Genomic DNA, 18,733 nt, shown 5'->3' on the forward strand with positions numbered 1-18,733 from the left:
GGGCCTGAGTCATGCCTTTAAAATAGAATCCTACTCCAATATGCTCTGCCTACAAGAAAATATCTTGCATAGTTCGTTTTGTTTCAGGATGTTGCATTGAAAGTGGCGTTGGTTCGAGCACAATTCGCACAGTAGTGTTAACTAAAGGGGAGTTCAATCTGATGCTTCTCCGCGCGAGCTGAAATGTCTGCTGCGAGGCAGTCCCGGGGGAGCTGCGCTGCCCGATTGCAGCTTTGAGGGAACAACGAGGCCAAATCTACCATATGGCTGTCTTGAAATGCACTTTCCTCTCTTCTCGCCTGATAACTGACCCTTCCTGATCCCTCTCTCCTCTCTGCGTTGTATTGTTGATGTCAGAGTTTGATATGGATCCCACTCTGCCCTGTTGCTGGAAGATGGATTGAACCACACACACAGAGCCAGCAGCTACATGGACCTCCTGACCTGTTGAGATGTGAGGGAGGTGTGGTAGCTAGAGGCAGGGAAGTGTGTTAAACCACAGATGATCCATTATGCATATGTTATGCAGGTGAATGAGGACCCAAAAGCGACTTAACGGAAACAGAGTCTTTATTCACGTCTTAAACAAAAGCGATAATCCTAATGCAAAAACAGAAAAACTGAAATCCACTCGTCAGTAGAGAGGAATGACTGGAGACGAGACCACAGACTGCAGGTCGCTTCGGGAAGGCACCGGCCGTAGCAGACATTGACACCTGCTCACACGCAGCATCTGAAGAAGGCAAAACACGACAGGGCGGAACAAGGACACAGAACAGCGAACATCAAGCAAGGATCCGACAAGGACAGAAGCGGAAAACAGAGGGAGAAATAGGGACTCTAATCAGAGGGCAAAATAGGGGACAGGTGTGAAAAGAGTAAATGAGGTAGTTAGGAGAATGAGGAACAGCTGGGAGCAGGAACGGAACGATAGAGAGAGAGAGCGAGAGAGGGAGAGAGGGAGGGGGAGAGGGATAGAAAGAGGGAAAGAACCTAATAAGACCAGCAGAGGGAAATGAATAGAAGGGAATCACAGAGACAAGACATGATAACCAATTACAAAACATGACATGCATATATTGACCAGATACTCAAGAGGCTGCTCTAACAATGAAAATAAAATGTCTTCAAAAATGGAAGGCAGTCGGGAGGAGGCAGGTGGGACCATTCTAGCCAATGAGACGGCAGATACCCGTGTGAACAACAGGCACAACTTCAATATAAAGTGTTTTTTTCTTTTCAAAGTTGTCCTACTTCTATCAATACACTCGTAAAAACATAAGCATTACACAACTTCCGTTCGATCAAATAAGCCACAGGTAGCAAAAAAGCTAGTCATTTTATTTTTTTTCTAACCAAATACTCCACTCTCATTGACCTCCTTACAAAAACACTTTGTTTAGTGAGCGGGGGAGAAAAAAAACGAAGAACCAAAAAAAAACACCACCTGCAGGAGAAGACCCAGTTATTCCTCTCGCTTTGCCGCAATCCTCTCTGGTGAAACACACATCGGTGCTCCGATCACCATACCATGAGCCTATCAGCACTGAATCACTCGCAGCCGATCGTTTGCTGGGGCTGGCATGAATAAAGGTCACACACTGGAGAAATATTATACCAGCAACAGTAAAGCAACAGTAAAGTAAGAGACACTGCACATATCTGACATCTGTATTCAGGCAACAGGAGTCTTAGGCAGGGCAGAGGATGCAGGAGACCTGCTTAGCTGACAGGAGGAGGAGAGAATGCAAGAAGTTTGTGTTTGCTGGAGGCTAAATGTGTCTAGGCAAAGAGGTCTGTGTCAGTTTGAGTTCTTATGAGCGAGGGCATGCTTATTGTGATACTGCCTGAGATAGCTTGAGGCTAAGAGGCAGATCGTGTTGGAGAGCCTCGGCTAACTGGAGTCGAGAGGAATAGGGGGAGTTAGTAGCAGGATACAGAATGTAACCTAATGTGGAAAGGGGAGTGACTCCACTAGCATCATGACGCTGGTTGTAGTTACAGACAGACGCCTCAGCATCTGTACTCCAACAGACAGACCTTCTGTGTGTGTGTGTGTGTGTGTGTGTGTGTGTGTGTGTGTGTGTGTGTGTGTGTGTGTGTGTGTGTGTGTGTGTGTGTGTGTGTGTGTGTGTGTGTGTGTGTGTGTGTGTGTGTGTGTGTGTGTGTGTGTGTGTGTGTGAGCTTGCATGTGTGTGTGTGTGTGTGTGTGTGTGTGTGTGTGTGTGTGTGTGTGTGTGTGTGTGTGTGTGTGTGTGTGTGTGTGTGTGTGTGTGTGTGTGTGTGTGTGTGTGTGTGTGTGTGTGTGTGTGTGTGTGTGTGTGTAAATGAGTTAGTAGTGCAGCACAGCAGCTCTCCCTGCAATGTGTACCAGTTGGAACTGCTGTCTGGTGAATGCAATCCCCCGTATCCTCTCTCTCAGCTGTGCCTATCTCAGCCTAATCAAATCCCCAGAGCACCAGGTGTGCCCAGGGCAGGTTAATCTGATGCCAGGTGTGCCCATCTCAGCTGAATTAGATCATGCTACATTAGGCGCAAGACAGATCCAGATATGTCATCTTCTCTCTGGGAGCGACACTGGGCGAGGGAGGGAGGGAGGGCAAAAAAAGTGAGTGCGACAGAAAAAAGGGGTTGATTGTCAGTGTCAGGTCAATTTCATGAGCCACTTCACTTCCATTCCCTTGGAGAGGTTAGTGAGGTGAAAAGAATGGAGCATTCCAGCCATCGATCAGGTGGGGAGGGGAGGGAGAGAGAGCAGATCGACTGCAGTGTAATGCTGTGTGTGTGTGTGTGTGTGTGTGTGTGTGTGTGTGTGTGTGTGTGTGTGTGTGTGTGTGTGTGTGTGTGTGTGTGTGTGTGTGTGTGTGTGTGTGTGTGTGTGTGTGTGTGTGTGTGTGTGTGTGTGTGTGTGTGTGTGTGTGTGTGTGTGTGTGCACACGTCTTCATAGAGTTAATAACTTCAGCTCTGTGAGTTTGACAGATTTTCTCAGATTTGCTCTGTGATGTTCAGCAGCTTCAACTTCTCCAGAAGACGGCATCCATTTAGGGGGCGACGAAAACGACCCCAGAGCTTCATGTTCTCTCTCGTTCTGACTTCCTCTTCCACCCACACGTCAATGTCACCCATCGCTCTCCTTTCACCATTGATTATACAGTATGTCTATCTCTGTTTTTACCCCCATGTCACTCAGCCTATTCTATAAATGGGACCTCTTCAATAATGATGAGTCATCCTCACCCTCCACAATCTGAGGGCATCATGTGACAGCCATTCACCAGGAGAGAGGCTTTGCGTGCTGGGGTGGCATCCTCCCCACGGAGCAGACGGCTGTCTAACACACAGGGGGCAACAAGCAGCTGGTACACAAGATGGTAGAGGGGGTACCAGCCAAGAGGGAGGATCAACCAGTAAAAATACTAATGACTGTTCCATTACATGAAGGAGAAAAGATGGAGGAAAAGACAGGCAGACAGAGACAGGCAGGCAGGCAGGCAGGCAGGCAGGCAGGCAGGCAGGCAGGCAGGCAGGCAGGCAGGCAGGCAGGCAGGCAGGCAGGCAGGCAGGCAGGCAGGCAGGCAGGCAGGCAGGCAGGCAGGCAGACAGACAGACAGACAGACAGACAGACAGACAGACAGACAGACAGACAGACAGACAGACAGACAGACAGACAGACAGACAGACAGACAGACAGACAGACAGACAGACAGACAGACAGACAGACAGACAGACAGACTCAGGAAGAGGGCAACTGGTGACTTCCACTTGTGAAGGTTAGTGAGTTATTGTTGTTGCTCCAGTAAGAGCCAGTGTTTAAGGGCTCATCAAGCTTACTCCGCCATCTTGATATCATTAATAGAGTCAAAAGAACACCCCAGACAGGTACGCCACTAATGTGTCACAAGAGAAACTCTTTCAACCTGCCAAAATCTCTGTATCTCATGAGCTTTCGTCAGACTGTGCAGTTTCTTCAGACTACCGGTATTACTCCTTGTCCACATATGCACGCACACCACGCACTCACACACACACACCATGCACGCACACACACACACACATAAACACACACCACGCACTCACACACACACATAAACACACACCACGCACGCACACACACATATAAACACACACCACGCACTCACACACACAAATAAACACACACCACGCACTCACACACACACACATAAACACACACCACGCACGCACGCACACACACACACATAAACACACACCAATTATTATTTGACTCCACAAACAGACCCCCTGGGAAGAGAGCTGGGAAAAGGCCCAGGGAACGCCCCCTCCCTCCGTCTACTCCCTCCATCTATCCCCTGGCTTAATGAGGACAGACAGACTGCTGTGAAGAAGGGATGAGGTCAGGGGAGGATGTGGGCAGGAAAAGGACAGAGAGAACAAAGATGGAGAGAAGGAGGATAAAAAGGAAGAGGGGTGCTCCTTGGGGTGATAATAGGCAGCTCTGTCACAGTAATGGCTAATGAAATGCCACACCAAGTTTCAGAGCTCGTTTCATTCTTCTTTTCCTTCGCTGAGTCTGACACATACACCTTAAACTGTCTTTAAAAATGGGTCGCGGAAAAGGACATTCATACCATGTGACCGTCTGGGGAATGGATCAGTGTGTCGATACAAGGCTGGCTAAAACGATTGACAGAGGACAAGACAGAGACTTGACATCGAATGGCTGTTTTGGACATTGTCCTGGAGCCGTTATTCTAAGAGAAACTATGGTCGATCTGAATCAGCACGGTGTCACGGTCGTCCTCCTCTTCATCTGAAGAGTAGAGGAGAGAAGGATCGGAGGACTAAAATGCGGCGTGATATGTGTTCATGTTGAATGTTTAATTAAAGAAAGAACTGAACACTGAAACACTATACAAAAACAGTAAACAAAATAACAATCGTGAAGCTAATGCGAGCTGCGCTGAAACAAGCCATCAACATAGACAATCACCGACAAACAAACAGTGCAACCCAGGCTACCTAAGTATGATTCTCAATCAGAGACAACTAATGACACCTGCCCTCTGATTGAGAACCATACTAGGCCGAAACATAGAAATACCCAAAACATAGAAAAACAATCATAGACTGCCCACCCAACTCACGCCCTGACCATACTAAATAAATACAAAACAAAGGAAATAAAGGTCAGAACGTGACACACGGGGTCGTTACATAACGACCCCGGCCAAAAACAGACCACCAGATCAACTGTGGACCGGGACCTGCGCTTATTAAGTTTAGCCAATCACGGCACATTAACACAATTGATCCCCCGCCTATGCAAGATCAGAATAATTTATCGTTGATCAAGAATCAATTGCCCCACTCTATTTGGACTCTATTTCTATTACTATTTCTTTCTATTTCTTCCACTCTATTTCTGCCAGTGGCTGTGAGTCCTGAGGTCATTGTAGGATACAGTGTCCAATTCAATCACAATGCCAGCCTGCCCCCCTGGGATCCAGAGAGCCAATGAAAGGTGGGATGTAGAAGTGAGAATCAATGAATGCACAGCAGTTTATTAAACTAGCATTTTACGCTCTGGTATGATATCGACGGACAAACGGGAGCACGGTATTAAGTTAGGCTGGCTGCTCATTCGACAGGAGCCCGGGAATTGGCAATGCAAAGCACTTCCCACAGAGAGCTGTTCAAAAAAAAATATAGACTCCATTTTATGGTATCAACTATTGGTTTGACTGAACAATAACTCGAAAATGGCGTCCAAGGAGACAAACCAAGCGAAGGCAAACAACAGAACGTCAAACAAAAGACTGCTGGCTGTGCCAAAGGGGTCAGGGGCAAGGACAAGGTTGAAGAGAATAAAAGCAGCCTAGGACTACATTAGGAACGACAGTGGGGAAGGATGAGAGAAAGAGAAAAAGAGAGAGGGCAAGGTGCATTCCACTCTGTTGTTCCGCATGTCGTCCGCTTGGCCATGTTGTGGTGAAGGACGTTTCACGGTGCTTTCTAGACAGGGTGGCTTTCTGTCGGCCTGGAGCTTTTTGTCTCCACTGTCAGCACAGAGAGAATTACCTGCAGTCGCAGCGCTGACCTGGTCGACGATAAAACACAATGAGGACAGGGAGAAAAGGGGGAACATGGAAAGAAAAGAGAATGACATCTTCGCGGATGTAATTATGGTAATGTCCAGACATGTTATTTGGTGTGATTTGTTTGATGATGTTATTTCTTTCTTTCCTTTGGTTTTCATCTAGAGATGAAATCTGTCGTTCTGCCCCTGAACAGGCAGTTAACCCACTGTTCCTAGGCCGTCATTGAAAGCAAGAATTTGTTCTTTAACTGACTTGCCTGGTTCAATAAAGGTCCAAATAAAAAATAAGAAATGGGTGTGAGCTAGAAACACTAGTGCAATGTGTCGGACGATTGTTTGTTCAATGTGTCTCTGTGTTTGTACTTGTCCCCATCCAAACAAACTAGACAAAAAGGACTAAATCAGGCATAACGTGAAGCAAGAAGACTCAGCTGGCTGCGTGATTGGTTGATTGAATTTCCCCCATTTCTCCGCCAGGCTGCAGTGAGTCAATAATGGCTCCTGCCAGCCCTACTGCTGAGTCAACTGATATCGTGTGGATGTGTGTGAGTGTGTGAGTGTGTTGTCTCACAGCGTATCTTACGGATTCAGGATGTAGGACACCGCAGAGTTGACCCTGTAGCTTACACTTACACAGCTCCTCGAAACCAGAAATCAAATACTTTGTGTTTTGTCGTAGTACCATTACGGAGGAGTTACCTCACATGCCCCTTCAGAGTTCCCCCTGCCCCAGTAACACTCCTTTCGCCGGCCCTCCCTCCCTCCCTCCCAATCTCATCCACCTCATCCTCCTAAACCTCCTATCGTGCATAACCCCCGGCTCATAATCCTTGTATCATATCCCATGAACCCCCCCCCCCCCCCCCGAAAAAAAAAAAAATCTGCTGAAGCTCCCATATAATCACACACACTACACACACACACCTGCTTATCCTCCACAAAGAGAATAAGAAGGAATATTATCACTATATTCTCTGATTATCTGCCCTAGGTCTTTATCCCCAGTCTTTATCCCCAGTAGGAGGCTGGAGGAATCAATGCCCAGGGCTAAAGGAACCCAGCTGACTTCAGAAACAAGTGAGAGGTCGCTCTTAATTAATACAGCTTGGCTACTGCTGGCAGGGTTTAACCCACCATGCCTGGCTCACTGGGAGAAACACAGGGAGAGAGAGAGGGGAGGGGGGAGATTTGACACTATGAGCAGGCCGGGAAACAAAATATATTCTAATATGTTCTGACCACACAGTCCACCGAGAGAGATGTTCTTAGAACATCTCAACGTTTCCATCCCCTGGGGCTGGGAGTAGTGAGTGGGCGGAAGGCCGGATCATTCTCCCACTCTTGAAAAGGATGGAATAAAGACCCGAAACTAAGCCAGTGCATGTTCTCTGGAGAGGTGAGGTACTAGCAGCTATGACAAACAGTAGCATCCACACCCACAGTAAACACGGACACAGTGTAGGAACACACCATCTCTCCCCCTCTGCACCGTGAGCTCCTCCAGTCCGGCACTCTGGCACATCCAATACCTTCCTCATCCCACCTCCGGCACAACCCATAACGCACTGCTCTGTCATCATCAAAAACCACTCTGAGAATGAGGATGAGGGCGAGAGAGAGAGAGAGCGAGAGCGAGAGCGAGAGCGAGAGCGAGAGCGAGAGCGAGAGCGAGAGAGAGAGGGACAAGGGGAGAGCACGCACAAAGTGCTAAACGAGCAATAAAGTTGACAGCAGAGAGAGGCCATTCATCTTGCCGCCAGAGAAGAGGCTCCAGAGTTAAGACGCTGGCTAGCACCGTATTTACACCATCTATCAGAGGACAACACACACAGTACATCACTACAACCATAACACAGCACTATGTGGACAACAGTGGAGGCTGCGGAGGGGAGGACGGCTCTTAATAATGGCTGGAACGGAGCAAATGGAATGGCATCAAACACACAAGAACCACGTTTGATGTATTTGACACGATTCCACTCATTCTGGCAGGCAGGAGGGAGGGATCGTGTTTACTGGCAGGGCTGGGACAGGAGGGACTGGAGCTCAGGCAGCAGGAGTTGTCCCCCAGGTCCCCCCTCACCTGTCTGTGACCCCAACTAGACAGACACACACACCCAACCTAAACCAACCTCGGCTTCAACCTCTCCATGGCCCTACTGAGGAAGAGTCCTGACAGCAGACATACATGGACAGGCATATGTGCAAGGATGGATGCTGGCACAGATGCATGAATGCAGACAGACACATAGTCTTGCTCTGATTGGGTGCCACCGAAAGTGAGCTCACAGAGACCTCTCCTCTCTCTTTCTCACACACACAGAGAGAGAGAGAGAGAGAGAGAGAGAGAGAGAGAGAGAGAGAGAGAGAGAGAGAGAGAGAGAGAGAGAGAGAGAGAGAGAGAGAGAGAGAGAGATATTTCGCCTGAAGCCAGCACTAGGGAACGACGCCCTGTCTGCTCACGTCTACTATCTGTCACAGATAACGCGCACGCACACACATACGCACACACACACACCATCCTCATAGACAGACCAGACACTCTGTCTGCAAGCTCGTCCTATCAGACAATGCCCCATAGCCAGCGAGCTCACACACACACACACACACACACACACACACACACACACACACACACACACACACACACACACACTATATATATACACATTACACACACACATTACATACACATACTAACAGGGAGAAAATGGAGCATTTATTTAGTTGGAGGATAAGAGGACTATTGACTAGGGAGATTGCTAGAGGCTGGCAGGCATGCACACTCCAGCCTATCACTGGACATCGTGTATAAAACCCCACATATCCTAAACCAACAAACACACACAATAAAAAATAACACACAACAACTTCATAATCCCATGCAAACCCATTTATGACCGATAAAAGAGTATCCTCTTCCCATCCTAATACTTCAGTGTGTTTTTGGACATGGAGTCTGGGCTGCATTGGGAGCTGATAACCATCGTTAACCCTTGCAGTGAAAGCACACACACACACAGATCGCCATCTGAACCCTTTAGGTGCCGTGAAAACACACCCTCGGGTCATGACCAGCAGAGGGGTGTGGGAAAGAGACACAGGTAGGGGCCAGGTGACAGACGCTAAACCTGCGTTCTAAGCGGCACCATATTCCCTGTGTAGTGCACTACTTTTGACCAAGGCATCATCGCAGTTTTGTACTTCTTAGTTTTTTTGTGATCATCCATAACCTGAACCCTGTCATAACATCATTTTGCAGCACACAATCACGTTTACATTTGACAATCTAGAGATGTTTTCTGTCAGAAGAAACCCACAGATGATACACTCTTGGAAGGAACACGGTTCCAAAAGGATTCCTCGGCTGTCCCCATAGGAGAACCTTGTTTAGGTCCAGGTAGAACCCCTTCTGCTTCCAGGCAGAACTCTTTGGGTTCCATGTCTGTGTAAAGGGTTCTACATGGAACCAAAAAAGGGTTCTAACCTGGAACCAAAAAGGGTTCTCCTGTGGGGGACAGTCGAATAACCCTTGTAGGTTCTAGATAGCACCTTTTTCTTTCCATTGGTGTTACAAGAGAAAGGAGATTGAATTTCAACACAATAAAACGCTCCCCAGAACAAAAGTACAGTCAGCCGTGTTCTTCATTTGGAACCAGTGATATTTGCTTTCCAGTGCTGCGGGTGGTTTTTTCCCATCTCTCTCTCTCTCTCTCCATCAAGACGGGATCCGTTTATCTCTCAACCACCAGACTTTTGAATTGTCTAAGTGATGATTTTAAAGTCAATTGAGTCCTTCCGACATTTTTCGTTTGTTGCCCTCAGCAAGCTGTACTACTTTCTAGAAGAAAACACAAGTCACTTAGCAGTCAGAGCCCTAAACGCACGCACGCACGCACGCACGCATGTAACAGATCTTAGAGCACACAAATCATCCATTGAGACAATAAGCCAGCCTTAATAAATACAGAGGTGGTGTTTATTAAAGCTGCTCAAATCTACTGCTGACCCCTTGAGATGTGGATTCTGCTGCTACTGCAAAATGAACAGTTTGGCCTGACCAAACTGGGGGGGGCAATGCAGTTAGAAATAGGATAGAGAAGGCGGTGGTAATGCAGTTAGAAATAGGATAGCAATAACTGGAACAGAAAGGGATGAAGAAAAGAGAGAAAAAAAGAGGGAGGTCACAGAGGGAGGTAGCGCTGGAAAGAGCTTTGATGCTACATTATCTTTTCACAGTTGCTGTGCTGCCCCAGGTTGTGCTCTGCCCTCAACACAAGAGGCGCATAGTAATGGCCGGAACGGAGCAAATGGAACGGCATCAAGACACCTGGAAACTGTGAGTTTGATGTATTTGATATCACTCCACTGATTCCGCAACGATCAATACCACCAGCCTGTTCAACCTATTATGGTGCCAGCGACCTCCTGTCCCCCTCAACAGATACACACTGCATGTGACACACACACACACCACACACACCGCCTGCAACATACACACACATGCGCACCACCCCATTCACATACACTCGTGGGGTAACTACGCAGATGTCTAGGGAACACTGCACCTCAGAATCTGTGCCACAGTCACTGTCAAACTATCAGCCCTTTTCTCTCCCCATTCAACTCAATGAATACCATCTGCCAAGCCAGGGACAGAAAACAGAACAGCCCACAGACCTTACAGAGAGACTGGCGCCTTGAGGGTGTGGGTTTATGTGTGTGTGTGTGTGTGTGTGTGTGTGTGTGTGTGTGTGTGTGTGTGTGTGTGTGTGTGTGTGTGTGTGTGTGTGTGTGTGTGTGTGTGTGTGTGTGTGTGTGTGTGTGTGTGTGTGTGTGTGTGTGTGTGTGTGTGTGTGTGTGTGTGTGTGTGTGTGTGTGTGTGTGTGTGTGTGTGTGAATTCGGACGTTTGCACACAGGGCTTAATCTCTGACGCAGTGTCTAATTTCTAACACAACCCAGAGCCTTTTGGTCAAGCCCTAGTCCAAATTGGAGCCAGGCCAGGTCAATGTCTGGGGGAGTACAGGACCCTGCTCCCTCCTCCCTCTTCACCCACACCCTCCACATACCCCCCACACAGCCCATCACAAGGCTGTTGGCTTGACCGTCTCCACAAAAATAATCTATTCGTTCTTCTTATCTCTAACAAACAGAAATGATCATCTACAGGTTGTGGTACCACTGAAGAAAAACAAAATACACATTTTATTCACCGAAGCTCTTCAGGCAAATTGAGAGGAAAAAGAGCAGTTGCTGTCATCTAACAGACAGTTATTCGATTTTAACTTAATGCGCCATAACCTTGCAGTCTGCCTGCAACGCTTTCTGGGGACTTTAAATCATTAGGTTGCTGAGTTTTTTTGTAATTGCCTTGGTGAAGTGAGGAATCCTAACAAAGTGGTAGGCAGGCCCCAACTCCCAGGATCTCCTTAACAACACTCCTGTGAATAAACATCAAAGACAAACAGCTGCCAGCAAGAGACTGTGGGAGAGAGAGAAAGAGGGAGGAAGGGTTTACACTATCTGTCTGTGTGTGTGTGTGTGTGTGTGTGTGTGTGTGTGTGTGTGTGTGTGTGTGTGTGTGTGTGTGTGTGTGTGTGTGTGTGTGTGTGTGTGTGTGTGTGTGTGTGTGTGTGTGTGTGTGTGTGTGTGTGTGTGTGTGTGTGTGTGTGTGTGTGTGTGTGTGTGTGTGTGTGTGTGTGTGTGTGTTGAATGCCTCTTAACTGTATCATCTTTTACTGGACTAAATATAAACACAGAGGACGAGTGGAGCCACAGAGAGCTCATGGGAGGAAGACAATAGCCTGTCCCTGACATCATCCACATACATACTTTTTAAGTACATAGCTATATTGACTAAAATGTCAACAAATTGTGTCTCTCAGAGAGAGAGAGAAATACAGAGAGATAAATATAGAGAAAAAGAGAGAAAGAAAGAGATAGAAATATATATATACTGTATATATAGAGAGAAATAGAGAGCAATAGAGAGCAGGTCTGGTAATGCCTGGGGGTTTGGGGCTGTCTGGGGCAACATCCCTCAGCTAGACAAGGCCAGCCAGACTGGTGAGTAATGGTAAAGGGCAGGGTACTGAGGGCATACCTTCAGATATAAATGTCTAGACTTTAGAGATACAGTATAGTTAGTGTTTTCCCAACATCTCAATCTCCATGGGCCGGTATGACACGAATATCTAACCATCACAAGGACGAGGACAATCACACAACCAGTAGTACCATGACGGGAAAACACTCAGCCACACACACGCAGTCAGCCACACACACATCCGCGTACCGATAGACATGCACACACACACTTCCTTGGAGACAAATTGAGAGCCCCGTGAGTCAAAGAGCAGCAGAGGAAATGTAATGAGGCCAGATTAGCATCAGAACAGTTGATGCTAATCAGAGGAAACGCGCCTCGACACATTCCCACGGCATATCACACACACAAACAGCAGGAGGGTAGAAGTCAAAGTTCTAGTAATCAACAAAAAAACATTACCTGTCAGTCCATCTCTATTCCCTGAGGAGTGCTGCTGACCGCATGGTGCAAGACTCTTCAGCGACTGCTAATGAGCTTTGAACATCTCTGACGCAAGAGCTAAAAATACATTATTACAAAAAATCGACTCGCATTTTGGAAAATATTGGAAGCTGTCAAAGAATAGAGCTGAGTGGAACGTTGCATGTGCCTCGTGGGTGATCCTTGGACGTTCAGACCTCTGAATGTAGCCAACGGCTAAAGTTCCACTGACTAGTTTCCAGTCAAACAGAGGATGAAACATTGGCATTAGCAGGGTGAAAGAGACAGAGGCAGAGGCAGACAGAGAAGAAAGGTAATCATATCTCACCAGCGGGTGGACCAGCCCCAAATCCCAGCATTGTTGGCAGACAAAGACCGTGTTAAGCGTACGGATGAGGGAGGGAGGTGACCGCTGTACGGGCGTTGTGGGCCGTCAGAACTGTCTGGCTCATGTGGAGACCAGGAAGTCAATCTGAAGCCACAGAACCAGACCTGACTTCATTCTCTCTTTTTTTCTCCACACTCTTTTAAAGTGTTGTTTAGAGGCAGTGAGCCGGAGAAGGTCAGTGTGTGAGAGATCACAGGACAGAATTTACAGAGTGATGACACTCCTACAGAGGCTAATCTGTGTTGCTCTATAGGGGGATCCCAGTGGGAGGGCTCTCTAGATGGTCAATTGTAGGTAGTAGTTTTGGAATTGTTAGCAAGATTACTTGTTGGTTATTACTGCATTGTCGGAACTAGAAGCACAAGCATTTCGCTACACTCGCATTAACATCTGCTAACCATGTGTATGTTACAAATAACATTTGATTTGATTTGATTTGATTTGGGAGTCATGTCATCCATTGTCTCTAAATGGATACTCGCACAGCGCGCCCTTGTTACAACACAATGTGTTTTACAAACCGCTCAACTTAACTGACTGAAAGTCAATATTCAAAGTATCTCTGCTGATGAGACACATACACTCAAATCACCAGAAATCGACCCTCTCATCGACATACACACTCTCCGATCTTACTGGCAGGCCGACGTGTGACAACACAGGGTGGATGTGTCTAAAAATGGAGACCTTAAGAGATGTCAGGAGAGGTGTGATGTCACTGACTGCTTCTAAGTGCAGAGAAAGAGAGAGAGAGAGAGAGAGAGAGAGAGAGAGAGAGAGAGAGAGAGAGAGAGAGAGAGAGAGAGAGAGAGAGAGAGAGAGAGAGAGAGAGAGAGAGAGAGAGAGAGAGAGAGAGAGAGAGGCTGAGTACATATTTTCCACAGGTTGTGTTTCTCTCAGCAGAGCAGCAGTGCAGAGAGGAGTGGCAGGTCAGGAAAAGCAGGTTTGAGCTCCACAACATAACAGATGATGAGGAAACTAACTCACATATGGTGTAAATGAGTCTACATCACCTCCCTCGACCTCTACAGACTCCACTTGGCCCTCATAAATACTACGTCCAATGGAGAATTTAAGCACTTGTCCTCTTGGAAGGAAATATCTGTTGCAAAAGCATCTAAATACTTCAATGCATAGAATGTCATAGAATGTCATATCAAAACCTCTACCCTCTACACACCACCAGCCAACACATAGCCTCCCCATTCTGCTGACATGTAAGTTTAATGCGACCACATTGTGATTTCAGTGTGAACTTCATGTGAACTGCAGATAACACACCAGACTGTAGATCTGCTGTCACATTTTCTAACAGATGACAAGGTGGTAGGGGCACTATGAGTATGGCGCCACCCTTGTGGTTGTGATTAGGAGGTACAATTTGAGGCAGACACACACACGCAGCATAGCTCCCTGTTAAAATAAAGGTTAAACACACACACACACACGAGACAGAAGGAAACAGAGATTGGAGGAAAGAGAAAATGTATATTGAAGAGCCAAAAATGATACTGAAAACAAAAACTTGTACATGCAATTACCTGAAACGATGGGCTGAACACGCCTCTTCTCTGCATAAAAGGCTATAGTTAAAAGACATTCAGGGAGGCGCGTGCAAAAAAAATGACATTCAGACAGACAGGCAGGGGGCCGTGAACAATGCAGAAAGGAATCTGGGAATACACGGCCGAGGTGAAAAGATGAGAGACGAAGGTTGTAAGAAAGAAAAGCTACCAGCGTGTGGAGTTAAAGGGCGTGGTGTACATTCACAGCACAAAGACACACACACACACACACATCTCTGTGTCAACAGGATAAATGATTCAAGTTCAGCCTGATCCTCTATAAATGCTTCGGAGCTCTCAGGAGATCCACTCTTCAAGTCCGTTGAGTGAGAGAACACAGGATGTAAGAATGAACCAGGCTCAGAGTACAACTGCTGTCCCTCTGGGCTGATATATGTGCTGAGAGTACCTAAGCCCTGATTCAGGAACAGTATTTTTCCTCTAGTTTCCCCGTGGGGGTTGAGCTAGGACACAGATCCTGGATCAGCAGTTTGGAACAGATCATACCGGTATCATAGTAAACCTCCCCTTCGGTGCCTGTAAAAAATGTTTTTAAAAGGAGCCGATATGTCCACATAGTTCTCATTACTCCTGGTGATGACGTCCTTCTGGAGCAGGAGTAACTCCTGTGACCATCACACAGTGCAGGTGGCCTGGCGGTGAGAGCGTTGAGCCAGTAACCCGAAAGGTCGCTGGTTCAAATACCTGAGCCGACAAAGTGACAAATCTAGCGATGTGCCCTTGAGCAAGGCACTTAACCCTCATTTGCTCCAGGGGCGTGGTACTACTACTGGCTTACCATGTAAAACAACACATTTCACTGCACCTCTCCGGTGTATGTGACAATACAACGTCATATATATTTATGGAGGAACTGGAGGAAAATCACATAACATTACTGCATCTCCAGCAACGTTCCACTGGAAACACTTTTCCAGACATCCACTGTCAGAGAGACTGGACAGGGAGTCTGTTGAACTGTGGGACAGTGACAGTCACTGGGAACTGGGTACTGTTCTGCCATCCATCAACAACGGCATACTAGTGGTACAGGCTGGGGTCAAATGGAGAGAGTGTCAGGAAAAGAGAGTGCCAGGAAGAAAGAAAGAGAGAGAGAGAGAGAGAGAGAGAGAGAGAGAGAGAGAGAGAGAGAGAGAGAGAGAGAAAGAGAGAGAGAGAGAGAGAGAGAGAGAGAGAGAGAGAGAGAGAGAGAGAGAGCGGTCCCTGTCAGCTCACTTTCGGGTGGCAAGCAGACAGAGCAAGTGCTCCATCAGACGGGCAGGCTCCCCAGACAACCCCCACCCAACAGGGTCACCATCTCAGCCTGGCCAGGCCTCATCCATCAGCCCAGACAGCTGTCCCATTAGCACCGCCTCAGCCTCAGACACAGAGACGCACAGAGGACGCATGGCGATGCGGCACACCGGGGGAGCACACAGGACATGCACACAGACACCGGGGGGGCTCTCACTCTTACTCATAGACTCACTAATCCACACACTCATAAACACTAAATGTTCCTTTCCCCACCCGAAAAAAACCCCACACCCATTTAAACTAAGCAAACTTCTTCTGCTTGCCTCTCTGAAGACAAATGATTCACACTTAATTGAGCCGTGATGACGTTATCCATTCGTATCTAAAAATGTTTTCCGTTTTGCAGTAGCACAATTCGCTTTTCCCTTAAAAATACTTCTGGGTTAGTCTGCACCCGCAGATGCACTGTACATTCCTCAGCTGACATGGGAAAAGCTAGTCATGCTACACATAGGGAAACAGACACGCTGCTGCATGGTCGCTCCGTCCCTGGCCTTGCAGTGCGTCTCGGTGTGGGCCGTCTGCGGCCCGCCATCATGGAGGACTGAAGTTACTGAAATCAAAACAAATCAATTGAAGCCCAGACCCAGGGGAGGCGAGTGGAGGAGGGGAGCCTTTTGCTCCAAATTAGAGAGAGAGAAAGAGACGGTAGAGAAAGAGTGAGTGCAAGGAGTGAAATGCTGGAAGCATTGAGAAAATGATTACCCACACAGAGGGAGCGACAAGTGGATATAGCAAGAGGGACACACACACGTGCAGAGAGAGAGAGAGAGAGAGAGAGAGAGAGAGAGAGAGAGAGAGAGAGAGGACAGGACTAAATAAAAACCCTCCAACCCAAAAAGGCAAGTGGTGTTGATGGTATCCTTAATGAAATGATCAAATTTACAGACAACAAATTCCAATTGGCTATACTAAAACTCTTTAACATCATCCTTAACTCTGGCATCTTCCCCAATATTTGGAACCAAGGACTGATCAACCCAATCCACAAAAGTGGAGACAAATTTGACCCCAATAACTACCATGGGATATGTCTCAACAGCAACCTTGGGAAAACCCTTGCATTATCATTAACAGCAGACTCGTACACTTCCTCAATGAAAACAATGTACTGAGCAAATGTCAAATTGGCTTTTTACCCCCACCCCAAAAAAAATATGTTTTTATTTCACCTTTATTTAACCAGGTAGGCTAGTTGAGAACAAGTTCTCATTTGCAACTGCGACCTGGCCAAGATAAAGCATAGCAGTGTGAACAGACAACACAGAGTTACACATGGAGTAAACAATTGACAAGTCAATAACACAGTAGAAAAAAGGGGAGTCTATATACATTGTGTGCAAAAGGCATGAGGAGGCGAATAATTACAATTTTGCAGATTAACACTGGAGTGATAAATGATCAGATGGTCATGTACAGGTAGAGAGAGAGAGAGAGAGTGGTGTGCAAAATTGGTGTGCAAAAGAGCAGAAAAGTAAATAAATAAAAACAGTAAGGGGATGAGGTAGGAGAAAATGGGTGGCTATTTACCAATAGACTATGTACAGCTGCAGCGATCGTACAACAGACCATGTATTCACCCTGCACACCCTAACTGACAACCAAACAAACCAAAACAAAGGCAAAGTCTTCTCATGCTTTGTTGATTTAAAAAAAGCCTTCGACTCAGTTTGACATGAGGGTCTGCTATACAAATTGATGGAAAGTGGTGTTGGGGGTAACATTATAAAATCCATGTACAAAAACAACAAGTGTGCGGTTAAAATAGGCAAAAAACACACAAATTTCTTTCCACAGGGCCGTGGGGTAAGACAGGGATGCAGCTTAAGCCCCACCCTCTTCAACATATATATCAACGAATTGGCGCGGGCACTAGAAAAGTCTGCAGCACCCGGCCTCACCATACTAGAATCTGAAGTCAAATGTCTTCTGTTTGCTGATGATCTGGTGCTTCTGTCACCAACCAAGGAGGGCCTACAGCAGCACCTAGATATTCTGCACAGATTCTGCCAGACCTGGGCCCTGACAGTAAATCTCAGTAAGACCAAAATAATGGTGTTCCAAAAAAGGTCCAGTCACCAGGACCACAAATACAAATTACATCTAGACACCATTGCCCTAGAGCACACAAAAAACTATACATACCTTGGCCTAAACATCAGCGCCACAGGTAACTTCCACAAAGCTGTGAACGATCTGAGATACAAGGCAAGAAGGGCATTTTATGCCATCAAAAGGAACATAAAATTCAACATACAAATTAGGATCTGGCTAAAAATATTTGAATGTCATAGAGCCCATTCCCCTTTATGGTTGTGAGGTCTGAGATTTCACAAAATGGGACAAATGCCAAATTGAGACTCTGCATGCAGAATTCTGCAAAACTATCCTCCGTGTACAACGTAGAACACCAAATAATGCATGCAGAGCAGAATTAGGCCGATACCCACTAGTTATCAATATCCAGAGAAGAGACGTTAAATTCTACAACCAGCTAAAAGGAAGCAATTCCCAAACCTTCCATAACAAAGCCATCACCTACAGAGAGATGAACCTGGAGAAGAGTCTCCTAAGCAAGCTGGTCCTGGGGCTCTGTTCACAAACACAAACACACCCTACAGAGCCCCAGGACAGCAGCACAATTAGACCCAAGCAAATCATGAGAAAACAAAAAGATAATTACTTGACACATTGGAAAGAGTGAACCAAAAAACTGAGAAAACTAGAATGCTATTTGGCCCTAATCAGAGAGTACACAGTAGCAGAATACCTGACCACTGTGACTGACCTAAACTTAAGGAAAGCTTTGACTATGTACAGACTCAGTGAACATAGCCTTGCTATTGAGAAAGACCG

The 18,733-nt window shown here is 46.7% G+C and overlaps 1 protein-coding gene across 3 annotated transcripts in view; it reads right to left on the reverse strand.

The window, feature by feature from the left end:
- LOC124033883 (docking protein 4-like) overlaps positions 1-18,733 on the reverse strand; it is a 52,019-nt gene that overhangs the window by 26,583 nt on the left and 6,703 nt on the right. The window contains exon 1 of one of the 3 annotated variants that reach the window (XM_046346268.1): positions 12,936-13,113. The exons of 1 other annotated variant lie outside the window; for it this stretch is intronic. The gene's annotated coding sequence lies outside the window, so the exon portion shown is untranslated. One more of the 3 variants, XM_046346267.1, reaches the window with a different exon arrangement.

The sequence above is a fragment of the Oncorhynchus gorbuscha genome, linkage group LG04 (genome assembly GCF_021184085.1).
Source record: "Oncorhynchus gorbuscha isolate QuinsamMale2020 ecotype Even-year linkage group LG04, OgorEven_v1.0, whole genome shotgun sequence".
In the NCBI taxonomy this organism is placed as follows: Eukaryota; Metazoa; Chordata; class Actinopteri; order Salmoniformes; family Salmonidae; genus Oncorhynchus; species Oncorhynchus gorbuscha.